Source organism: Triticum urartu, chromosome 4, assembly GCF_003073215.2.
Source record: "Triticum urartu cultivar G1812 chromosome 4, Tu2.1, whole genome shotgun sequence".
NCBI classification, from domain to species: domain Eukaryota; kingdom Viridiplantae; phylum Streptophyta; class Magnoliopsida; order Poales; family Poaceae; genus Triticum; species Triticum urartu.
The window spans coordinates 598193015-598220164 of NC_053025.1; the positions used below are offsets into that span (position 1 = coordinate 598193015).

General features: G+C 42.8%; 1 long non-coding RNA gene and 1 pseudogene across 1 annotated transcript; one reads left to right on the plus strand and one right to left on the minus strand.

Moving 5' to 3' along the window:
- Positions 1 to 1709: 1709 nt before the first annotated feature.
- LOC125554345 lies at positions 1710 to 3135 on the minus strand. The gene is made up of 3 exons (XR_007304373.1): positions 2930 to 3135; positions 2717 to 2827; positions 1710 to 2263 (listed from the first exon to the last, which is right to left on the minus strand). It is a non-coding gene; the product is annotated as an uncharacterized LOC125554345 (long non-coding RNA).
- A 4753-nt stretch (positions 3136 to 7888) lies between these two features.
- Positions 7889 to 24849, plus strand: LOC125554935 (annotated as a pseudogene).
- The last annotated feature ends 2301 nt before the right edge of the window (positions 24850 to 27150 follow it).

Genomic DNA, 27150 nt, shown 5'->3' on the forward strand with positions numbered 1-27150 from the left:
GCGCGCGAAGTTGGTATCTAAGATTTACTCATCTCGTGTTTGTTTTGTCTTTGATGCAGCTTTTGTATAGCACTTCTAATTTTACTACACATGTTTTTCATTGTTTAGCCGCTGCTTGCGGTGTTGTCCTTCCCAGTATTTAAGTAACTGCTCTGTTCTGTGTTGAAGCTATGCCTGCAGATCAGCATGTAGTTTCAGGTGCATGTATCCCTTTTGATGACTTGATGCTTAGACTTCAGAATGATCCAAGAGTAGCTCTATATGATGGTGTAGAAATGGATTATGATGATATAGACTGGGACCTGGATCTAGGACAATATGGTGCTGAAGTTATTCGACCATTGAGCCAAGGATCTGTGGCATTTCATTTGGAAGAAACTACAGGGGAGGCCGACAATCAGACCCGGGAGGTCTGGGGGAGCACGTTTGCCTCTCGCCTACTGAGCGATGCCTGGTTCTCTCCTGCTGGTGAAATTCAAACCCAGGTATCTGTGTAAGATGTATTATTTTCACTACACTAATCTAATTGTCATTGAGTCCAATATGTCGAATCAATTGATCTCCAAGAGTATGTGTTCACTGAATCCATATTACAGTCAGATGAGGGTGCACTGGCTGTAATATGGGTCATTGTACTGGGCCGGCTGGCTGAATCATTAACTGAATCCACGTTCATCGGGAGATCCTACACGACATTGGCTGGCTGGTCAGCAGCTTAGAGGTGCAGGACTAGCACCTCACTGTCCTAATATCAGGTTTGTTATACCTGTAGTATAATGAACCTTGCTGTGAGTGGTGACCATGCGGCTCCAGGCGAAAGCCCTGCCCGACCTTATCGATGCCTTGTGGTCCAGTCCTCTCTGGGTGAAACCCAGATCCAGCTTGCCGATTCGGAGCTGGATCTGAGGACCACGGCGCCATCGATGATGTCGCTACCTCCTTAGAGGTGTGGTTCTTGGAGGCTTGACCCTCAGTATGCATGTGGGTCAGTGGCGCACGCCTTGGCCTCTTCTTGCAGCTCTTACTTGCACCATTGTATACGTAGTTGCTACTCTAAACCATGATGTATCCTCTCAACGTGCAGCCTGGAGTATATATTTTGCTCAATGTGTAAATTCATCTGTTAGTAATTTATGGTAATGTCGGGTATGCCAGGAACATCAAACATCGGCGCAAAGCTCAAAAACAGTTGCCGCTAGGGCTAGGGCTCTACATTGTCATCGCCAAACCAGCAAGTCAAAATTTTCAGAGCCTGCTGCTACCGAGGTAATTTTGTCCTGACCATTCATGCTTTATAATTTTTTGCTTCCGACTTCAGTTTCTATTTGGAATGTCATTCTTTCAGCCTGCCAAAGCTTCTTCCTATCAGACACGCGGCCGAGCTCGGAAGAGCAAAACCTCTTCGCTATCCTGTCACAAATCAACCGACGCAGTACATGTTGCTGTGTTACATAATGATAAACCATGTGTAACTCGCAAGCAGTCGGGAAAGAGGCCCTCGAAGCTAGTGTTGCCCTTCCAGAGTAAAAGTCAAAAAAGGTGCAAAAAAGACAGCTGCAGAGACACTTGATAGGAAGGAAGAAGCTGCAAAAATGAAGGCCGCAGACGCTGAAGCAAGGAAGAAGGCAGCTGCCGCGAAGAAAGAAGGAAGGAAGCTAGCAGCTGCGATGAAGAGGGCAGATGGTAAAGAGGCCAAGAAGAAAGCATCTGCAGAGAAGAAAACCCCATCTACTGCTAAAACAATAAAAGAGAACTTCGGTTTTGACATTTCAGGGCTTAGATCACAAGTGTAATCCAAAGGGACAAAATTCGGTGTTTTGACATTTGCAGATCTTTAGTCTCCGAGTGAGCAATCTGCTATTTTCGCTTGCACAATCTATCTACAACCTGCTGTGTCTTTTGTACAATTGCACAATCTGTGTTTCTGCATTTCAGATAAGCATTGATCTCACAGCTTGGATTTTCTTTTTTGAACTGACAGCTTGAAATTTTTAAGTAGATGCGTAGGGTATTTACCTGTGAAGAAACTCGTAACGGGAAGTACAGCTCTTGAAATAATCAGGATAGATCATAGATGGTGTGTGTAGCTGTTAGTTTTAAACGTGCATGGGTGTTTGAAACTGGTAAACCTTTATTGGAAGTCTAGCCTGGAGTCCATGATGTGTTTTTACACATAAAACACAGAGCACTCCTCTCCACTCCTGGTATACCGCGAATGATTATCTTGATTCCGACGATCTCCAGATCGGGCTTCTCGGTTTGTCTGTTCCTTGTCCAATCAAATACGGTGTTAGAAATAAATTAAGCATTCAGTGGATGCTAAGGTTATTGATTGGCATAAGCAGTATGCATCTCAAGGTTCCAATCTTCCAGAATGATTCTGACTTTTGCTATGCTGGTCGGACTTCAAACTTTCACTAGACATAGTGCGAGGGTGATAATAAAGATCTTACCAAGTTTGCAACACGGTCTTTTATAATTACCAAATTGTAGAGCAGAGTTAAGGCCTAGTTGACGCTTATGTGATGATTCCTTACCTGACTTAAGAAATGAGTTTTTGCAATGTTGCCCGAGTACGTTTAAAACTTTCACTGGCTAGACATAATGGTAGAGTGATGATAAAGATCCTACTGTGATTGTAATACAACGTTCTCTGCATTTGTTGAAATGTAGAGCAGAGTTAAGGCTTAGTTGGCACTTGTTTGATGGTTCCTACCTGACTTCAGTCTTCAGCCTGCAAAGAGTCTTGTGAGCTGTGATCGCCATCCACAGCCCAACTGCTAAACCATGGCATGGCATGGCATGGAACTCTTTTCCTCCACAATCCCTAGTCATGAGAGGAAATTCGTATTAACAATAAAGGAAAAAAAAATCTCTTAAAAGCAATTCAAACAGCTTACAGTGAACAAAGTACTGCCAAAGAACCCACCTATCAACTGCCCCCTCATCCATCTGTGGCGAGATACGACTCGAGCATTTCCACGGCCGCCGCCGCGTCCGTCGACCGGATCTTCTCAGCCAAGGCCCAGAACTCCTCCTTGGAGAGCTTGTGCACGGAAGCACGCTTCGCGGCGGAGGCGATGGCGGTCCCCCTGACTCGGCGTTGGCCGACGGCGGCGGTGGCGGAGCCGGAGGGGGGGGGGGGGGGGGGGGGGGGGGGGGGGGGGGGGGGGGGGGGGGGGGGGGGGGGGGGGGGGGAGAAAGGGTGGACAGGGCCTAATGAAAAGATCGGCAGGCGTACGCGGGCCAGGCAGCCCGGAACAGAAAAGTGCGCGCGCAGGTGTTGGACTGGCCCATTTTTCTCCTTCTCCTTTTTTTCGCTCGACTCGTTCGCTGTGATAACTTTCCCACTGGTTTTAAAAATATATTTCTTTCACACTATTTCTTTTCTTTCCATGCCTGATTCTTCATTTCTCTACTCATTTGACCGTTTTATAGTTTTTTAAAAGTATTCACCAATTTAGGGAAATATTTGAAAATTTAAAATTTCCACAAATCTGAAAAAAATCATGAATTCATTTTTTTTGCAATTTCAAACAAATCAGAAATTTAAAATTATCACGAATTCAATAAATGTTCATGAATTCAAAAACATATTCACGAATTGAAAAAAATTGCGCGTTTAAAAAATACGCATGAATTTTAAAAATGTTCCGAATTCAAAAAATATTGACGAATCCAGAAAATATTTGTGAATTTGAGAAAATGCTTTCTATTTCAAAAAAAAATTGTCAATTAAAAAATGCGGCATTGCAAAACCCTGATTTCAAAAAATGTCTGCAATTTCAAAAACTATTTGTGAATTTGAGAAATGTTGCCAAGTATAAACAATGTTCCTGAATTCCAAATATATTCATGTGTTCAAAAAATATTAATGCATTCAAAACATGTTCATGGATTTGAAAATGTTCATAATTTTTTAGAACTGCATGGACATTCAAAACTTGTTTGTGAATTCCAAAAATGATCATAAACTTGAAAAATGTTCACAATTTCAAAATAAATTCACGGTGGCTAATTTTTTTGCAAATTCAGGTAATGAATTTGAAAAAATGTTCATGATCCAAAAAATATTCACAAATTTGAAAAAGTTCACTAATTCAAAACTGTTTAGGAATTTAAAAAATGTCATGGTTTGAAAAAATTCTTTGCAAATTCAAAATAATGTTCATGAACTCAAAAAAAATGTTTCTGAACATGATTTTTATATGAATTTAAATTATGTTCCAAATTGGAACAGTTTCAATATTTAAATAGGTATTTTTGAGTTAATTTTTTCACAAATTTAAAAATAGAAAATAAATTAGAAGTCATCTATGCTCCTAAAGGGGGAGTCCGTAGGTCGTTTCGCTCGTTTGCATGCAGTCATTGATGCCCAAAAATCGTGTTAATTATCTTTTGTGCAATTTTTGCCTTGCCCATGGCTGGATGCAATTAATTAGCCATACCAGTTAATTTATAAAGTATAATCGAGCACTTGAACGAGAGGATCACATTAATTATGAAGAGTATCATTCTTTGGACGGAAGGATCACATTAATTATGAAGAGTATCATTACTTGGCGGTAGGATCATGTTAATTATGCAAAGTACTATTGAGCGTTTAACAGTATGATCACTTTAATTATGGAGAGTATTACTTTTTGGACATGAGTATCATGTTAATAATGAAAAGTATAATCTGGTGTGTAATGAAATGATCACGTTAATTATTAGAATATCATTATTTGGACATAAGGATCACGTTAATCACGAAAATTATCAATGAATTAATTTGTATATCAGTTATTAATGTAAAACAATTTGAAAACCAAGCATCAAATCAATTTGGAAATCAAGTCATTAATGCAATTAATTAGCTAGATAATTAATTACACATGTAATTAGTTAAGTCCGTATAAGTAGGGATTTTATCTGTGCCAAATCAATTATGAAAATCAAGTCATTAATGCAACAATTGATTAGTTAGTCACCTAATTAGGGATGTGGATAATTAATATAGTAGAAAGTTTTTCCAACCGTATCTCTACTATTAAAGTGGTGTTGTGGATTAGACGTGGTACGTCCAACTCGATCTCCTCCCGTTGACCCCCTACAAAGAAACCCATCCGCTCTCATCTTCCCACACGCATAAGAAAACCCACCTCCCTTGTCTCACATGAAAAAAAGTACAAAAGAAGATTTGGAAACAAGCAACGAATCAATTTGAAAATCAAGTCATTAATGTAATTAATTAGCCAGACAATTAATTATGCATGCAGTTAATTAAGTCTATTTAAGTAGGGATTTTTGTGCGACAAATCAATTATGAAATCGAGTCATTAATGCAATTAATTAATTAGGGATGCAAATAATTAACACTAGAAAGTTTCTTCAACCTGTATCTCTGCTATTCTCTACTTCTAAAGGGGGAGTTGGTAGGCTGGCATACACGATTTTTTTTCATCTCACCTCCCACCACCCTCTTTCATAGGTTTATTTTCGCCTCACCTCTCACTGGTTTATTTTTGCCTCACCTCCCATCAACCCTCTCACTGGATTATAAGGAAACAAATAACGTACAAATCAACTCTTTCCTTTTAAACAAGCAATTTCCAAACGTAAAAAATATATCATGGATCTAACTTTTCTAATTTACCCAAATCAACCGACCCCTCCCATCAATGCAATTAAATAACATATAAATGCACACTTCCTTTGCAAAACAACACTTTTCTAACATACAAAAGACCATGGATCTAACTTTCCTAACTCACACAAATCAACCGATCCCTCTCATCAATGCAATTAAATAACTTAAAAATACTCTCTTTCCTTGCAACCCAACACTTTCCTAACGCAAAAAGATCACGTATCTAACTTTTCTAACTTACTCAAATCAAACGATACCTCTCATTAGCGCAATTTGCTTTAGGAAACAAATGACGAATTTCAAGGAAACTAACATGTAAATCATGACACACCTACACCATAGAAACAAATACCGTTATGAAATCAATATGTAGCTACTTAATTTGTTATGGAATATTATCAAAATACGGAGCACAAAGGACATTTATTCTTTATTGAAAAATATTCTAAAATTATCTCAACTATTGAAGGAAAGTTGGTCGATTGCTTCCTCGCTTCCAGATTTCTCACCTCCAACGATCACTATCATCGCACGAACCACCTCATCCCTAAGATTATTTTTCAGCCACACCTCTTGCTGGTTTTTTGGTATTTTTTAATGCAAAAATTTGATTGACCGATTGATAGATATATGTAATGCCTTCCTACTCTTGTATCTGAACCTTCCTTCTACGTTATGACCAGAATCATAACTTTCCTTTTTTTTCTTCAATCCCTTCACATCCCTGCTACTTGTGAGCTACGTTGGGATTTTACCCGAAGAGGAAGGATGAAGCAGTATAATAGAGATAAGTATTTCCATGAGTGAGAACCAAGGTTTACCGAAAAAATTGGAGAATCATGCAAAGCATCGTGAACAACACTTGCACACACAAAAGCAAATACTTGCACCCAACGTGGGCAAGAGGGTTGTCAATCCCTTTGAACTCGTTACTTGAAAGGATCAAATCTTGTATAGGTAGATAGATAAATTGCAAAACAAAATAAAAGTAAATAAATTGTAGCAAAGTATTTTTGGTTTTTATAATATGATAAAAGTAGAGACGGGGCCATAGTTTTCACTAAATGCTTTTCTCTCAAACACATACCATACGATGGGTAGACAAATTACTGTTGAACTGACTCCTGCCTACATCTACACTATTAAACCACCAATCAACCGCTATCAAGCATGTATCTATGGTATTAAGTTCATGACAAACGGAGTAACACCTTAAGCTAGATGACATGATGTGGACAAAGTAAACCCACCCAATATGAATAAACCCAGTCATTTTACCCTTACTCACAACAATACAATATGTGCCTCATTACCCCTTCTGTCACTGGGTGAGGACACCACAAGATTAAACCCATTATAAAGCACCTATCGCACTGCTGCACTCGTTTTTGCAGGGAAGTCTGTAGCACAACTCCAGCTACATCCTTGTTGATCCTGCCCCCAGATCCTTCTTCCTCACTCAACTTTCCCCTTCTCCCTCCTGAATCCCCCTACTCCCACATTCAGCCTATTGCGATCCACACAACTCGGCTCCGGGAGTAGCGCCCAGCGCTACAATTCGACTGAGTGGAAAGGGTGGAGGAGCAGAGAGCCGACTGTAGTTCAATCTAGCCGAGTCGCTGAAACCGAGCTTCGTGCCGCACTTGCTGGCCGACCAGTGTTAAGCCGGCCAGCTCCATGTAGTCCGTCGTGGGGAGCCAGTAATCTAGAGGACAAAGTGGAGTTAGCTGACGAGCAAGTTTGTCAGCTCCGGATTTGTCGCGAGGAGCCAGCAATCTAGCTAGGAGCGGGAGGTGAAGCCAAGGATTTCGCCTAGTGGAGGGCATCGTCCCAACAGGTATACTCTGTCTCTTCCCCTCGCTTCCTACGACTCCTTCGTCGCCTCCAATTTGTTTGCACATTGCTGAGTGCTGACCAACACACATCATTTTTGCAGAACCATCCATCCACAGAGAAGCCCGGACCAACCTTCGTTTGTCAGGCTCGCACTAACAAACATTGCACACCATCCATCCACCAGTCCAAGCTGTGCTCATTTTTGTAGAACCATCCATCCATAGAGAAGCTCGGACCAGCCTTCGTTAGTTAGTCTCACACCAACATACATTGCAGAAGGCAGAGCCATCCATCCATCCACCAGTCCCAGCTGAGCTCATTTTGCAGACCCAACCATCCACAGAGAAGCCCGGACAAGCCTTCGTTTGTCAGTCTCACACCAATACACATTGCACAAGGCAAAACCATCCATCCACAGAGATGCCAGTCCCAGCCGCACTCGTTTTCGCACGAAAGTCTGTAGCAACTCCGGCCATATCCTTCTTGGTCAATAAATCTTTCACCTATGTCAGCAAATACTTCAAGTCTCCACACATGGATGAGGTCAAAAATAAACTCGTGCTCGCCATGCCCAAGATCCAAGCAGTGTTCAATGCCGTCAACCCCGAATATGTCAGAGAACAGAGCAGCACCCTGGATGTGTGGCTGTGGCAGCTGAGGGACGCTGTCGAGGCGGCTAAGGATGCCATCGACGAGCTTGAATACTATGAGCTCGAGGAGAAGGCCAATGATCAAAATATTGCTGAATGGGGTTCTTTGTTTGACAAGATGAAGCACAAGTTTGTGAAATCTGTTCAAACTTCGGAGTGTCAAAACTCTCAAAAAAGTTGTTGATGGTGACATTGTCAGAAAGCTGATGAAACCGGTGGATGCTTTAGATAAGGTTGTTGGTGGTGTTGACAGTTTCCTCAGCCTCACAGACCATCTCAATGGAGCTTTTTCCAGCAGTGAGCAGCAAGTGCAAGTGGACAATGTTTGCCAAACTGCTTCCACGTTGAGTGCAACTATTTTCCTTGAACGAGAAAAGGAAAAAGAGAAGATCATTGGATGTCTAGAAAATACATCAAGCCAGACCAATATTGTTTCTATTCTTTCAGTTGTTGGCCATGGTGGCATGGGGAAGAAAAGTTTGGCTCAAACCATATGCGAACAGAAAGAGGTGTTGGATCATTTTAAGCTCATATGGGTCACCGCGTCAACTAGCTTTGACGCAACATCACTGACGAGAAAAATATTGGAATGCGCTACGGGCGCAAAACCAAAGGCTGATCAGCTGGAACCACTACAGCGAGATCTGAAAGAAAAGCTCATGTCTGATAAATTTTTGCTAGTTCTGGATGATGTTTGGGAAGATAAGAAAAGGGATGAATGGGAAAATTTATTTGCTCCATTGAAGAAACTGAACAATGCTGGAAGTAAAGTTTTGTTGACAACCCGTATGCAATCTGTAGCGGACATGGCTGCCAGAGTAATGGGGGTCAAAATAGATCAACGCTTGGCATTGCAAGGACTACAGGAAGATGAAACTTTTGAGCTCTTCACTCATCATGCCTTTTCCGGGTTGAAGAATCTAGCAGACTACGGAAATTTGAGGTTAATTGGAGAACAGATTGCAAAGAAACTGCTAGGATTTCCCTTGGTATGTAAGGTTGTTGGTGAGCATTTGCAAGATAAGGCAACGGTTGAGTACTGGAGCAGATTTTTGCACAAAGGATTGGAGCATTTTAAAGGAACAGAGGAGGATATTATGAGGGTTCTCAGATTAAGCTACTACCACCTACCAACAGAGTTACAGATTTGTTTTTGCTATTGTTGCATAATTCCTCGCGATGACTATGGATTTCTGAAGAAAAAATTGGTACAACTATGGATTGGCTCAGGATTGATCTCACAAGCTCTAAGCGACACTCACACTTTGGAGGAAACTGCAGAAGAGTACTTGGCTCAGCTAACTAGAAAGTCATTCTTGAATATGAAGTCAAGAGATGGTCAATTGGAAGAAGAATGGTATGTAATGCATGATTTGATTGGCGAGGAACATGTCCATTGGTGAATGTGCAAGAATAGATAATCCCGTCCAGCTTAAAGATGAAAAGGATACACTCCGGTACCTCTGTATTGCCAATATTGACAGTTTCTCTGCTGATGATGTCAAGAAATTCTCCCGTTTCAAGAACTTGCGCACTATTATCATTCACACTGACCCCTGGGTTGAAAATGATGTAGTTTGTGCACTTGAAATGGTTGTTGAGAGCTCCAAATCGTTGCGTCTATTTGACTCACAAGGATGGGACAAATTCTGCTTTGCTGACAAGTTTAAGTTTGGTAACTTAAAACATCTTTGATATATCTATGTGCCTCGAATATCACGAGGCATGATACGTGGGGTTGCCAAACTTCATCAGTTGATGGTACTTTGCTATGTTAATGGTGGCTTGGAGACCGAAACATATGATCCAGATACTTAGGGTACCTTGAGCGCTTGCGATATGTATCCTTTGGAGTGAGTGGATTTGGTAATTTCTGCATAAGAAAGCTCACTTCTCTTCAGGAACTACATGACTACCGGGTAGGAGGAACAAAATGCAACGAAATAAGTGCAGTTGGGAACTTAAGAGATCTCGGTGAATTGGGTTTGGAGGATCTTGAGAATGTTCAGAGTTATGAAGAAGCTAAGAATGCCAAGTTGAAGGAAAAATAGCGTCTCAACAAGTTATCTCTAAAGTGGTCTAGAGCTGGTCAAATGACAGATGATTTGGTTCTTGACAACCTTGAGCCAAACGTTAATATTAGCGCATTGGAAATTAATGGTTATGCAGGTCCCAAAATTCCATTTTGGATTGAGAATTGCTCTCTCAAAAACATGGTGACACTACAGTTCAAAGGATGTATGAACTGGGAATATCTTCCCTATCTTGGTGAGTTAGTAATGCTGAACGAACTAATGTTGTACAACCTTCCTAAGCTAGGACAGATTGGTCGATCATCTGACATGTCTAGCAGCAGTAGCTCAATGGAGTTGTTGTTACCTCAAAGCCTTCAAAGTTTGGATGTAATTGAATGCCAAAAACTGAGGGAATTACCTATTCTACCTCCAAGCCTAGAATCATTGCTAATAAAAGATGTTGGTTTGACCAAACTTGCTTCGATTAGCAAGATATCCAGTGAGAGCATCGAGCCCAGATCATCTAAGCTAGATTTCATAACTGTCACCAAATGTCCATGCTTAACTTCTCTAGAAGGGAGTCTTTTGGAGCAAAAACTGTACATGAGAACTCTCAATGTCCTATGTTTGGTTGATTGTGTACATCTGGAGTCCGCGTCCATACCATTTGAAGAAATGAGAGAGCTTAAGGAGCTCAAAATAATGGAATACCCAAAGTTGAGGATGATAAGAGATGCCAAAGATATGCTCTTGCCATTGTCACTAAGGAACCTGGCTATCTCATGTGACTACTTGGAACCTGCTCGGATCATTGCAACTGCTCACCAACTTATGTGCGCTCAATCTGCGCAACTGCTCGAGCTTGGTGTCTCTCCCCTCCAGGGTGTTAGGAAACGTGAGGAAGAGAGAATGACCGAATAGTTTTTTGTATTGAGGAGGAGAGATATATATACAAGGTTACATGGGCCTGGGCCTCACTCTAGACTATGGCCCTGGGCCTGTACAAGACAAACACAACATATATACTTAACACCCCCCTTCAAACTTAAGGTGGGTCAGGAGCATCTGATACACCAAGTTTGAGAGTGTGAAACCTATGTTGTTCCCTAGTTTGTGCCTTGGTGAAGAAATCTACGACTTGAAGCTCTGATGGGAGATATTGTAGCTTGACAATGGATTGTTGATAATGAGATAGAGTGAAAAAGGCATCCACACCAATGTGTTTGGTCAACTCATGCTTGACTGGATCATTAGCAATCTAAATAGCAGTAGTGCTGTCACAAAGAAGAGGTGTTGGTGTATGACATAAGAGACCAAGATCATCCAATAGCCAGCGAAGCCATACAATCTCTGCTGTAGTAGTAGAGAGAGCCCTAAGCTCTTCCTCGGCGCTGGAGCGAGACACGGCAGTTTGCTTCTTTGATTTCCATGCAATGAGTGATGTACCAAGAAATATGCAATAGCCAGTGACTGAGCGACGATCAATAGGATCACTCGCCCAAGTGGAATCATAGTAAGCATGAAGATGGAGCTGACTGGAATTAGCATAGAACAAGCGGCGAGATGTAGTTCCCCTTAAATACCTAAGGACTCGGAATAGGTGACCATGATGAACTGAGGTGGGAGCACAGACAAATTGACTGAGAATATGGACTGCATGTGCGATGTCAGGTCTGGTCACTGTGAGGTACACTAGACTGCTGACAATGTGACGATAGCGAGAGGGATCCTCAAGAGGAGTGCCATCAGTAGGACGCAACTGCAGATGAAGCTCCATAGGTGTAGCAGCAATGTGCGTGTCAGTGAGACCTGAGGGAAGAATCAAATCCTGAGTGTACTTTTGCTGGGAGATATAGTAACCATCATCGGTGTGCTCGACCTCAATCCTGAGAAAATAGCTGAGAGACCCCAAATCTGACATCTTGAATTGTTCACTCAATTTTTTCTTAACAAAATCAATATACCCAACATCATCTCCAGTGATCATCATGTCATCTACATAAAGTAGAAGCAATGTATGACCATGCTCAGATGTATGAATGAAGAGTGCAGGGTCATGTTCACTAGGAGAAAAACCGGCAGCTGAATCACAGAACTGAACTGCTCAAACCAGGCACGAGGGGCTTGCTTAAGCCCATAAAGAGCCTTTCAAAGATGGCAAACATGAACTGATGGAACCTTCATACTTGGAGGTGGCTGCATATAAACTTCCTCATGTAAATCACCATGAAGGAAGGCATTCTTCACATCCATGTGGGAAATTTTCCATGACCGAGTAGCAGCCACAACAATTAGAGTTCGAACTGAAGTCATGTGAGCAATAGGAGCAAACGTCTCATCATAATCTTTCCCATGAGACTGCTGAACACCTCTTGCAACAAGGCGAGCCTTATAGCGTTCCACAGAACTATTTGACTTGGTTTTAACCTTATACACCCATTTGCAAGTGATAGGGACTGAACGAGGAGGTAATGATACCAAATCCCATGTACCAGTATGCTCTAAGGTTGCAAGCTCCTCAGACATAGACAGTTGCCACTCAGGTGACACAACTGCCTCCTGATAGGTACTAGGCTCAGAAGCAGCCCTTGCATATAAGTCCTTTTTGTATCGCGTTTCTAGAGAAGAGTCGTCAGTGCAAGGATCAGTAGTACTGGCTAGAGGAGTAGAAGACAAAGGCATAGATGACTGCGTGTCACATGGAACTTTAGAACGACGAGTATAATGGAAAGTACTGGCTGGGGGGGGAGAATAACGATGAGTGTAATGGAAAGGAAGACTATCTAGAGGTGGAGCTAGTGGAAGAGAGAAATGAGCTGGTGAGGAAGGAGATGAAACATGTGGTGGAGATGGTTCTGATGTTAGGACAGAGGAATGTTGTTCAGCTATGGACTCATCTAAAAAGATAGGTGGAAGTGAAAGAAACGAGGTAGACTCTAAAGAAGTTGAGGATGATGGTTTAGTGGAAGGGGAATAGAAGAAGGGTTGATCCTCAACAAAAGTGACATCGTGAGAAAAGCGAATGCAACAAGCAGAAGAATCATAGCAACGGTAGCTCTTATGTTCAAGACTATATCCAAGGAAGACACACTGAGCAGACAGAGCAGTCAACTTGGTACGCTCACGAGGTGCTAAAAGAACATAACAAGTACAAGCAAAGAAACGAAGGTGGTCATATGTGGGAGAACCAAATAAAACCTCAGCAGGACACTTGCCCTCAAGGTGAGTAGAAGGTTGGAGATTGATAAGATAAACAACAGTTGAGATAGCTTCACCCCAAAAATGAGTGGGGACAAAGGAAGAAATCAAAAGGGTACGAGCTGTCTCAACAATATGGCGATGCTTACGCTCAACAACACCATTTTGAGCATGGGCACCAGGGCATGAAAGCTGAGGGAGAGTACCCTCAGATGAGAGAAACTCGCGAAAAGCAGTAGATAGATAATACCCCCCCCCCCCCCCGAGTCAGAACGAAAAACACGAACATCACTAGAAAACTGAGTATGGACCATATGTACAAAAGCCTTATATATAGAAAACAACTCAGAATGATGCTTCATAAAATAGACCCAAGTATGTCGAGAGTGATCATCAACAAATATGAGATAATGTTTGTGGCCACCTTTCAAAACAAAGGGGAGAATGACCCCATACATTAGAGTGCACTAAATCAAAAGGATGACTAGAATGAGTAGTGTTGGAAGAGTATGGAAGATGTATTTGTTTCCCTAGCTTACAACCCTTACAGTGAAAACCAGCATCTATGGAAACATGACCCAAAACACCTTGTCGAACAAGGGTAGATAAACGAGAACCACACAAGTGACCTAAGCGATGGTGCCACTGGGCAAAAGAAAATGACGAAGTGGATCTTGATGTTGATGCAGCCATCCGGAACGCGGATGTGGTGGAAGCCGAAGGAAGGTGTAAGGTGTCAAGGATGTAGAGGGATGTGGATCCTCTATGGCGATGGCCAGTTCTAATGACCCTCTTGCTCTGACGGTCCTGCACATAACAAAATGAGTCATCAAAACCAACAAAGTAGTTCATATCAGCAAGCTGGCCAACAGACATAAGATTCATGGACAACTCTGGAGCAAAGGATATGGCAGGAACATAAAACTTGGGTGTGCAAAGAGAACCCTAATGAGTAATAGAACAAGGTGTACCATCAGCAGTCTGAACAGAGGCATCATCCCGCACTGGCTGGCAAGACACAAGCGGAGAGTGATCAGAGGTCACATGGAAAGAAGCTCCAGAGTCCAGAACCCAAGGCTGGGTTGCAGCAACAACAGGCTGAGAGAGAACAGATGTAGAAGCACCCCTCACTTGCTGCTGATAAGGAGCCTGGGGTGCACGACACTACTGATTGAGGGCCCGTCTAGCCTGAAACTCAGCTAACAGCTCTGGATGAAGCTTGAAACAACCATCTCTGTGGTGTCCTGCCTTCTTACAGAATGAGCAGACGACAGCTAAAGGTGTGTCCTTGGAGGCACCTGGCCGCTGAGGAAAAGCCAGAACACTAGTGTGTAGAGTCTGCGCAGAAGTAGCCTCAAGAGAATGGAGACGAGTATCCTCAGCGATCAAGCTAGCAAGTGCCTCTTTCAAGGTGGGATGAGTCATACGACCAAGCAATTGAGTGCGAATGTTCTCAAAGTCTTGCTTGAGACCCATCACAAACTAAAACATGAGAGTCTGATGGTCATAGTTTTCCTTTGCTGCACATGACTCACAACCAGAATTACCCTTTGGAACCATGGAACCTAGCTGCCCAGTGATGCGAGTGAAAGCTCCATAGTACTCTTCTATGGACATGTCTTCTGGCTGCCGAGTGTTGTGTAAATTCTGAAACTAGGAGAAATGAAGTGCACTGCTGGGCTGAAGGTAGCGCTGTGATGTCTACTACACAACCTTCTTCTTGTAGACGTTGTTGGGCCTCCAAGTGCAGAGGTTTGTAGGACAGTAGCAAATTTCCCTCAAGTGGATGACTTAAGGTTTATCAGTCTATAGGAGGCGTAGGATGAAGATGGTCTCTCTCAAGCAACCCTGCAACCAAATAACAAAGAGTCTCTTGTGTCCCCAACACACCCAATACAATGGTAAATTGTATAGGTGCACTAGTTCGACGAAGATATGGTGATACAAGTGGTATATGGATGGTAGATAAAGGTTTTTGTAATCTGAAAATATAAAAACAGCAAGGTAACTAATGATAAATGTGAGCACAAACTATATTGCAATGCGTTGAAACAAGGCCTAGGGTTCATACTTTCACTAGTGCAAGTTCCCTCAACAATAATAACATAATTGGATCACATAACTATCCCTCAACATGCAACAAAGAGTCACTCCAAAGTCACTAATAGCGGAGAACGAACGAAGAGATTATGGTAGGGTATGAAACTGAAGGAAATATTCCCTAGAGGCAATAATAAAGTTATTATTTATTTCCTTATTTCATGATAAATGTTTATTATTTATGCTATAATTGTATTAACCGGAAACATAATACATGTGTGAATACATAGACAAACAGAGTGTCACTAGTATGCCTCTACTTGACAAGCTCGTTGAATCAAAGATGGTTAAGTTCCCTAGCCATAGACATGAGTTGTCATTTGATTAACGGGGTCACATCATTAGAGAATGATGTGATTGACTTGACCCATTCCGTTAGCATAGCACTTGATCGTTTAGTTAGTTGCTATTGCTTTCTTCATGACTTATACATGTTCCTATGACTATGAGATTATGCAGCTCCCGTTTATTGGAGGAACACTTTGTGTGCTACCAAACATCACAACGTAACTGGGTGATTATAAAGGTGCTTTACAGGTGTCTCCGAAGGTACTTGTTGGGTTGGCGTATTTCGAGATTAGGATTTGTCACTCCGATTGTCGGAGAGGTATCTCTGGGCCCTCTTGGTAATGCACATCACTTAAGCCTTGCAAGCATTGCAACTAATGAGTTAGTTGTGGGATGATGTGTTACGGAACGAGTAAAGAGACTTTCCGATAACGAGATTGAACTAGGTATTGAGATACTGATGATCGAATCTCGGGAAAGTAACATACCGATGACAAAGGGAACAACATATGTTGTTATGCTGTTTGACCGATAAAGATCTTCATATAATATGTAGGAACCAATATGAGCATCCAGGTTCCGCTATTGGTTATTGACCGGAGACATGTCTCGGTCATGTCTACATAGTTCTCGAACCCGTAGGGTCCGCACGCTTAAAGTTTCGGTGACGATTTGTATTATGAGTTATGTGATTTGATGTACCGAAGGTAGTTCCGAGTCCCGGATGAGATCAGGGACATGACGAGGAGTCTCGAAATGGTCGAGACGTGGCGCGCACCCCTCCCAAGCCCAGTCCGATTTGGACAAGGGGTTTGGGGCGCGGCCCCCCTCTCCCTTCCTTCTCCACTCCCCTCCTTTCCCCCCTTCTCCTAGTTGGACTAGGAAAGGAGGAAACCTACTGCTACTAGGAGTAGGAATCCTACTCCCTTGGCGCGCCCCTCCTAGGGCCGGCCTCCTCCTCCCTTCCTCCTTTATATACGGGGGCAGGGGCACCCCAAGACACACAAGTTGATCTGTTGATCTCTCCCAGCCGTGTGCGGTGCTCCCTCCACCATATTCCACCTCGGTCATATCATAGCGATGCTTAGGCGAAGCCCTGCGTCGGCAGCAACATCATCACCGTCATCACGCCGTCGTGTTGACGAAACTCTCCCATGAAGCTCTACTGGATCGGAGTTCGCGGGACGTCATCGAGCTGAACGTGTGCTGAACTCGGAGGTTCCATGCGTTCGGTACTTGGATCGGTCGGATCGTGAAGACGTACGACTACATCAACCGCGTTGTGCTAACGCTTCCGCTTTCGGTCTACGAGGGTACGTGGACACACTCTCCCCCCTCGTTGCTATGCATCACCATGATCTTGCATGTGCGTAGGAAATTTTGAAATTACTACGTTCCCCAACAGAAACCACCTCAAAGTTATTCTTTCCAATCAATCCGTTGAGCTATTCCTATAAGTGTCACAAACAGCCCTAGAGTTCGTACTAGAATAACACCTTAAGACACAAATCAACCAAAACCCTAATGTCACCTAGATACTCCAATGTCACCTCAAGTATCCGTGGGTATGATTATACAATATGCATCACACAATCTCAGATTCATCTATTCAACCAACACATAGAACCTCAAAGAGTTCCCCAAAGTTTCTACCAGAGAGTCAAGACGAAAACGTGTGCGAACCCCTATGCATAGGTTCATGGGCGGAACCCGCAAGTTGATCACCAAAACATACATGAAGTGGATCAATAGAATACCCCACTGTCACCACGGGTATCCCACGCAAGACATACATCAAGTGTTCTCAAATCCTTAAAAACTCAATCCGATAAGATAACTTCAAAGGGAAAACTCAATCCATTACAAGAGAGTAGAGGGGGAGAAACATCATAAGATCCAACTATAATAGCAAAGCTCGCGATACATCAAGATCGAACCACCTCAAGAACATGAGAGAGAGAGAGAGATCAAACACATAGCTACTGATACATACCCTCAGCCCCGAGGGAGAAATACTCCCTCCTCGTCATGGAGAGCACCGGGATGATGAAGATGGCCACCGGAGAGGGATACCCCCCTCCAGCAGGGTGCCGGAACGGGTCTAGATTGGTTTTCGGTGGCTACGGAGGCTTCTGGCGGCGGAACTCCCGATCTATTGTCCTCCCCAAAGGTTTTAGGGTATATGGGTATATATGAGAGGAAGAAGTACGTCGGTAGACCTCTGGGCTGTCCACGAGGTAGGGGGTGCGCCCAGGGGGGTGGTCGCGCCCCCACCCTCGTGGGTAGCCCAGGACTCTCCTGGTCCATCTTCGACACTCCGTGGGCTTCTTCTAGTCCAAAAATAAGTTCTGTGAAGTTTCAGGTCAATTGGACTCCGTTTGATTTTCCTTTTCTGCGATACTATATAACAAGGAAAAAACAGAAACTGGCACTGGGCTCTAGGTTAATAGGTTATTCCCAAAAATCATATAAAATAGCATATAAATGCATATAAAACATCCAAGGTTGATAATATAATAGCATGGAACAATCAAAAATTATAGATACGTTGGAGACGTATCAGCATCCCCAAGCTTAATTCCTGCTCGTCCTCGAGTAGGTAAATGATAAAAACAGAATTTTTGATGTGGAATGCTACGTAACATATTTATCCATGTAATTCTCTTTATTGTGGCAAGAATATTCAGATCCATAAGATTCAAGACAAAAGTTTAATATTGACATAAAAATAATAATAGTTCAAGCATACTAACAAAGCAATTATGTCTTCTCAAAATAACATGGCCAAAGAAAGTTATCCCTACAAAATCATATAGTCTGGCTATGCTCCATATTCACCACACAAAGTATTTAAATCATGCACAACCCCGATGACAAGCCAAGCAATTGTTTCATACTTTTGATGTTCTCAAACCTTTTCAATCTTCACGCAATACATGAGCGTGAGCCATGGATATCGCACTATATGTGGAATAGAATGGTAGTTGTGGAGAAGAAAAAAACGAGAAGATAGTCTCACATCAACTAGGTGTATCAACGGGCTATGGAGATGCCCATCGATAGATATCAATGTGAGTGAGTTGGGATTGCCATGCAATGGATGCACTGGAGCTATAAGTGTATGAAAGCTCAACAAAAGAAACTAGTGGGTGTGCATCCAACTTGCTTGCTCATGAAGACCTAGGGCATTTTGAGGAAGCCCATCATTGGAATATACAAGCCAAGTTCTATAATGAAAGATTCCCACTAGTATATGAAAGTGAAAACATAGGAGACTCTCTATCATGAAGATCATGGTGCTACTTTGAAGCACAAGTGTGGTAAAAGGATAGTAGCACTGCCCCTTCTCTCATTTTCTCTCATTTTTTATATTTTTATTTTTTGGGCCTTTTCTCTTTTTTATGGCCTCTTTTTTCTCTCTTTTTTTATTTTTCGTCTGGAGTCTCATCCTGACTTATGGGGGAATCATAGTCTCCATCATCCTTTCCTCACATGGGAAAATGCTCTAATAATGATGATCATCACACTTTTATTTTCTTACAACTCAAGAATTACAACTCGATACTTAGAACAAAATATGACTCTATATGAATGCCTCCGCCGGTGTACCGGGATGTGCAATGACTCATGAGTGACATGTATGACAGAATTATGCATGGTGGCTTTGCCACAAATACGATGTCAACTACATGATCATGCATAGCAATATGACAATGATGGAGCGTGTCATAATAAACAGAACGGTGGAAAGTTGCATGGCAATATATCTCGGAATGGCTATGGAAATGCCATGATAGGTAGGTATGGTGCCTGTTTTGAGGAAGGTATATGGTGGGTTTAAGGTACCGGCGAAAGTTGCGCGGTACTAGAGAGGCTAGCAATGGTGGAAGGGTGAGAGTGCGTATAATCCATGGACTCAACATTAGTCATAAAGAACTCACGTACTTATTGAAAAAATCTAATAGTTGTCAAAACAAAGTACTACACGCATGCTCCTAGGGGATAGATTGGTAGGAAAATACCATCGCTCGTCCCCGACCGCCGCTCATAAGGAAGACAATCAATAAATAAATCATGCTCCGACTTCATCACATAACGGTTCACCATACGTGCATGCTACGGGAATCACAAAATTTAACACAAGTATCTCTCAAATTCACAACTACTCACTAGCATGACTCTAATATTACCATCCTCATATCTCAAAACAATCATCAAGTATCAAACTTCTCACAGTATTCAAAGCACTTTATATGAAAGTTTTTATTATATCCCTCTTGGACGCCCATCATATTAGTACTAAATTCATAACCAAAGCAAATTACCATGCTGTTTAGAGACTCTCAAAATGATATAAGTGAAGCACTAGAGCAACAACAAACTACTCCGAAAGATAAAAGTGAAGATCAATGAGTAGTTGAATAATTATGCCACTATGTGAAGACTCTCTAACATTTAAGAATTTCAGATCTTGGTATTTTATTCAAACAGAAAACAAAACTAAATAAAATAAAATGACGCTCCAAGCAAAACACATATCATGTGGCGAATAAAAATATAGCTCCAAGTAAAGTTACCGATGAACGAAGACGAAAGAGGGGATGCCATCCGGGGCATCCCCAAGCTTAGGGTTTTTGTTGTCCTTGAATATTACCTTGGGGTGCCTTGGGTATCCTCAATCTTAGGCTCTTGCCACTCCTTATTCCATAGTCCATCAAATCTTTACCCAAAACTTGAAAACTTCACAACACAAAACTTAACAGAAAACTCGTGAGCTCCGCCAGCGAAAGAAAACAAAACACCACTTCAAGGTACTGTAATGAACTCATTCTTTATTTATATTGGTGTTAAACCTACTTTATTCCAACCTCTCTATGGTTTATAAACTATTTTACTAGCCATAGATTCATCAAAATAAGCAAACAACACACGAAAAACAGAATCTGTCAAAAACAGAACAGTCTGTAGTAATCTGTAACTAACGCAAACTTATGGAACCCCAAAAATTCTAAAATAAATTTCTGGACGTGCGGAATTTATATATTAATCATCTGAAAAAATAATTAACTAAATATCACTCTCCAATAAAAAATGGCAGCAATTCGCGTGAGCGCTAAAGTTTCTGTTTTTTTTACAGCAAGATCAACAAGACTTTCCCCAAGTCTTCCCAACGGTTCTACTTGGCACAAACACTAATTAAAACATAAAAACTCAATCGTAACAGAGGCTAGATAAATTATTTATTACTAAACATGAGCGAAAATCAAGGAACAAAAATAAAGTTGGGTTGCCTTCCAACAAGCGCTATCGTTTAACGCCCCTAGCTAGGCATGATGATTTCAATGATGCTCACATAAAAGATAAGAATTGTAACATAAAGAGAGCATCATGAAGAATATGACTAGCACATTTAAGTCTAACCCACTTCCTATGCATAGGGATTTTGTGATCAAACAACTTGTGGGAACAAGAATCAACTTGCATAGAAAAGCAAAACAAGCATAACTTCAAGATTTTAAGCACATAGAGAGGAAACTTGGTATTATTGCAATTACTACAAGCATATATTCCTCCCTCATAATAATTTTAAGTAGCATCATGAATGAATTCCACAATATAACCATCACATAAATTATTCTTTTCATGATCTACAAGCATAGAATTTTTATTACTCTCCACATAAGCAAATTTCTTCTCATGAATAGTAGTGGGAGCAAACTCAACGAAATAGCTATCATGTGAGGCATAATCCAATTGAAAACTAAAATCATGATGAAAAGTTTCATGGTTATCATAATTCTTAATAGCATACAAGTCATCACAATAATCATCATAAATAGGGGGCATGCTCTCATCATAATAAATTTGCTCATCAAAACTTGGGGGACAAAAAATATCATCTCCATCAAACATAGCATCCCCAAGCTTGTGGCTTTGCATATCATTAGCATCATGGATATTCAAGGAATTCATACTAACAACATTGCAATCATGCTCATCATTCAAATATTTTAATGCATTCTTCTTCTAACACTTTGGCACAATTTTCCTTTCCATCATACTCACGAAAGATATTAAAAAGATGAAGCGTATGAGGCAAACTCAATTCCATATTTTTTAATTTTCTTTTATAAACTAAACTAGTGATAAAACAAGAAACAAAAAGACTCGATTGCAAGATCTAAAGATATACCTTCAAGCGCTAACCTCTCCGGCAACGGCGCCAGAAAAGAGCTTGATGTCTACTACACAACCTTCTTCTTGTAGACGTTGTTGGGACTCTAAGTGCAGTGGTTTGTAGGACAGTAGCAAATTTCCCTCAAGTGGATGACCTAAGGGTTTATCAATCCGTAGGAGGCGTAGGATGAAGATGGTCTCTCTCAAGCAACCCTGCAACCAAATAACAAAGAGTCTCTTGTGTCCCCAACACACCCAATACAATGGTAAATTGTATAGGTGCACTAGTTCGGCAAAGAGATGGTGATACAAGTGGTATATGGATGGTAGATAAAGGTTTTTGTAATATGAAAATATAAAAACAGCAAGGTAACTAATGATAAAAGTGAGCACAAACGGTATTGCAATGCGTTGTTACAAGGCCTAGGGTTCATACTTTCACTAGTGCAAGTTCCCTCAACAATAATAACATAATTAGAACACATATGCATAGGTTCATGGGCGGAACCCGCAAGTTGATCACCAAAACATACATCAAGTGGATCAATAGAATACCCCACTGTCACCACGGGTATCCCACGCAAGACATACATCAAGTGCTCTCGAATCCTTAAAGACTCAATCCGTTAAGATAACTTCAAAGGGAAAACTCAATCCATTACAAGAGAGTAGAGGGGGAGAAACATCATAAGATCCAACTATAATAGCAAAGCTCGCGATACATCAAGATCGTACCACCTCAAGAACACGAGAGAGAGAGAGAGAGATCAAACACATAGCTACTGGTACATACCCTCAGCCCCGAGGGAGAACTACTCCCTCCTCATCATGGAGAGCACCGGGATGATGAAGATGGCCACCGTAGAGGGATTCCCCCCTCCGGTAGGGTGCTGGAACGGGTCTAGATTGGTTTTCGGTGGCTACGGAGGCTTCTGGCGGCGGAACTCCCCATCTATTGTCCTCCCCGAAGTTTTTAGGGTATATGGGTATATATGGGAGGAAGAAGTACGTCGGTAGACCTCCGGGCTGTCCACGAGGCAGGGGGCGCGCCTAGGGGGGTGGGCGCGCCCCCACCCTTGTGGGCAGCCCGGGACTCTCCTGGCCCATCTCCGATACTCTGTGGGCTTCTTCTGGTCCAAAAATAAGTTCCGTGAAGTTTTAGGTCAATTGGACTCCGTTTGATTTTCCTTTTCTGCGATACTCTAAAACAAGGAAAAAACAAAAACTGGCACTGGGCTCTAGGTTAATAGATTAGTCCCAAAAATCATATAAAATAGCATATAAATGCATATAAAACGTCCAAGGTTGATAATATAATAGCATGGGACAATAAAAAATTATAGATACGTTGGAGACGTATCACGCTGCTCAAAGTACTTCCATATCTCTTTAGCTGAAATGTGATGCTCAAGACTCATTCAGAATGAGGGTTCAGCACCCAGAATTAAAATTCCCATCACACGATCATCGATCTTTTGCCAAGACTTCCTTGCTGCATCATCATTTGGACTAGGTCGATCATCTGTCAGATGAGAAACAAAACCAGTTGTCCTCAAGACAGTCCGGGCAGAAAATGCCCATTCCTTGTAGTTTGAACCATCAAGCTTGATATCTATGATCAAAGAACCAAATCCGAAATCATTTCTTGCCATAGTGGTGAGCAGCCAGCAGCTGGAAACACCCAATCTGATAGCAGCTGCAGGCAGCAACAAGAGAAGAGCAGCAGACAACCACAAACATGAGCTAGATCTCACTGGATAGAAGGAGGAGCTTGCTAGATCTTGCTGGATAGAAGGGGGAACGCTTGGAGCTTGCTGTAGAGTAGGGAAGGCACCAAGAGCTTGCTGGAGAGCAGGGGAAGTATTCTCACAGAGTAGCTGTGAAGACACACAGAGGAGTTGCTGGAGGGCAGCTCCTAAAGGTTGATGACGAAGATGGGATGGGGCAGCAATGTGGATGTCTCCTTACCATATAGATCTGCTTGAATCACCTCACCGGCGGTGATTTCATGGGTGGCAGCTGGAAGAGGGACTAGGGTTTGGTCGTGCTCTGATACTATGTTAGGAAACGTGAGGAAGAGAGAATGACCGAACAGTTTTCTGTATTGAGGAGGAGAGAGAGATATACAAGGTTACATGGGCCTGGGCCTCACTCTAGACTATGGGCCTGGGCCTGTACAAGACAAACACAACATATATACTTAACACAGGGACGTGTTCAAGAATTTTAGAGCACTGACTTATGTGCACATAGAGGGATGTGAGAATCCCTCGTCCTTGGGAAGGCTCGGATCACTTCCATCACTCTTCAGGTTAAAAATCAGCAGGTGCAGTACACTTGCAAACGCTGGGTCCTCCTCGCTAAATAGAGTTTCATATGGTTCTGGTGGCATGGATCCCGGCAGCTCACTGCAGATACCTACTATTCAGATTGATCTGCCATCCTAGCTGCTTCTTGAGCCGCTAAAGAGTCTTTGCCACACCAAAAAGCTAGATATTATGAATGGGTCTGAGATGGAGAGCTTACCTGAACAATGGCTGCTACAGAACCTCCAATCCCTGCATTGTCTGTATATATCTGGTGCATGTGACTTGAAATCGTTCCCACCAAGAATGAAAAACCTGTGCTTTCTCGAGAACTTTGCCCTACTTGGTGCTGGGCAAATCCAGTCACTGCCATCTCTTCCCTCCTTGAAGTGCTTCGATCTTCTAGAATGTCATCCAGAGCTGGAGAAGAAGATTACAAAACATGGAAGCCCTGAATGGAAAAAAAATTCCCACATCCCTGAGGCAGCAATAGGTATATCCACCCTTCGACTCTCATCCTCACTTAATTTATTGCTTGGATCTCTGCATTGTTGGATATCTGTTCTGACCGTGAACCAATGACAGGAGATTGGTGTTTCATCTTCGGCAAGAAATTCACCATGGAGGCTTTCAGAAAACTAAGTTAATTAACAATCTCTGGATAAATATATCAATTTTATCCTCATTTTTATTCTGAAATTCACCAAACAGGCCTTCCTCATGGTGGATATGGTCTAGCTTTTTTCCTTGTTCTTCTTGATATCATCTCTATGTCTTGCCTTGCTATATATGAAGGCTGATGTGAAGTCCATTTCGCTTGAATGCATTCGTGAACAATGTAAAAGCTTATTGGTATTTTCTTCTTGTTTCATTTCTCTTTTTGAAACATTGCTTCTGAAGTGCAACTATCCTTATTTCTATCTTTGGATGTGTTTTCGCAGTTTTTACCGTGTAACACTCCAACTGCATGCTACTATTGAAATTATTTTTAATTACCTCAAATTAATATCTTCCCGTTCTTGAAAACTAAAACATTTTTTTGGTTATCAGCTATGGTGACCATATGAAACTTGCTTCCAACTCGTTGCTGCGCTAGTGGAAGAAACAGTTCAACAGAATGCTGACAAGAAGGTTCAATCGATGCCATCTATGTTGGGGATATTACTGCTGGGCGTAAACCGGCCTATCTGGGCCGGGTCAACTTCATCAGTAGTTCCAGAGTGATAAAGCCCAAGAAGGCAGATGAGGGCCTAAGGCCCGTAGCCGGTTCAAGACTTGTAGCTGTAAATCGGAAATTGTATATAAGCTTGTATTGTAAGTTAGGAATAAGGAGAGACCAACCCGGATATGAATATCGACCGGTGTTGGGACTCTGTGAACCGACGGGTGTCACCCGTGTATATAAGGGGACGACCCGGCGGCGGTTTAAGGACACAGACAACAACTCAAGACATAGGCGAAGCTTGTTTGCTCCCTAGTCATCGAAACCCCATCAATTCCATCACAACTAGACGTAGGCTTTTACCTTCATCAAAGGGGCCGAACTAGCATAAACTCTCTTGCGTCCCTGTGTCCGCTTTAACCCCTTCAAGCTAACCCGTTGCGATGGCTCCACGACTAAGTCCTTTCTCTAGGACATCTGCCGTGACAAAACCACGACAGTTGGCGCCCACCGTGGGGCTATCGCACGATGGTTTCCAGTTCTTGGAGGGCCGCTTTGAAGGACTCGAGGGCTACGCTGTAGGCTGGATGATGAAGAGTCGTTGCGGCAAGCTCTACATCGACGACGTAGGCTGGGGCCCCGAGGCCGGCTCAATTGAGTACGGGTACCGGGTACCCTTTGGTGGCATTCACGTTTTCATTGGCAAGATCGGTGAACCGGGCCCTGAGCCGGACATCTGCACCGACCTTGTCGAGATGGCTCAGCGTGCGCGATCCGCCCGGGTTAAATCGGCCATGAAGCGTGCCTTCGTGGGAGTCATCCATGGCGGAAGATATGAGGACGGATCGGAATTTCGCGGCGCAACCGTTGTTTGTTCCGATGACGAGTCTTCGAACGGAGAAACCGAATCTCTTTATCAACTACAAGACGGCCGGATTGGGGGCTGTTCCGATGGTGACAGTATTTCGGACCCCTCTGATCTGCCCAACCGGGTCGGAATATTCATGACTGGCACGCAAGCAGCGCTTCATTCTTCGACCGCTGCGGCAACAACCTCCGGTTCAGCAGCGGCGACGGCTGCCGGGGCAGGAGGCCCTGTGCGCCCGCCGGCTCAAGTCCTATCAGAGTTATTTGATGCATTCGCTGTGCTTATGGCGGAAGCTAATCCGCCGGATCAGGACGTTCACAACGCGGAGATTGCAAAGGTAAAAGAACAGATCACCCAGGCCAAGGCGGATCTGGCAGCTGAGGACACCAGGATGGCTGCAGAGCGGGCCGCTTTAGACGCACAAGCCTACAAACTTATGTTGGACCAGAGCGCGTCGCATGAAGTCATGAGGAGGAAGCACCGATCCCGTTTACCTCCAGTTTTCGAGGCCAGAGACCTTTTCAACACTCCAGGACCAAGAACCGGCAATCCGCTGGAGGGAAACCGGGCAGAAGCCCCTAGGACCGGTGCACCGGTTCAGCCTCGTCAGATGGACCCGCCTCGTCAAGACACCGTTATGCCTCAGGCTGCTTTAACACCTCTGGGTCACTACTCCAACCCAATGGACAATCTGGTGGCCGCTGCTGCACGGCTGGAAGCCATTCCAATTGAAGGTGACTCACCGTAGGCAGTAGAGACGCGACGGGTCAAGGAACTTCTGAGGACAGCTTTGGTCCAACAGGAAGCGTACTCGTACAGCCGCGACCGGATCCATTCGACCCCCCATCCAAGCCGGAGCTATAGCAGACATATGGATGAACCAGCAGTGTCGAGTAATGAACGATGTGGAGCACCCCG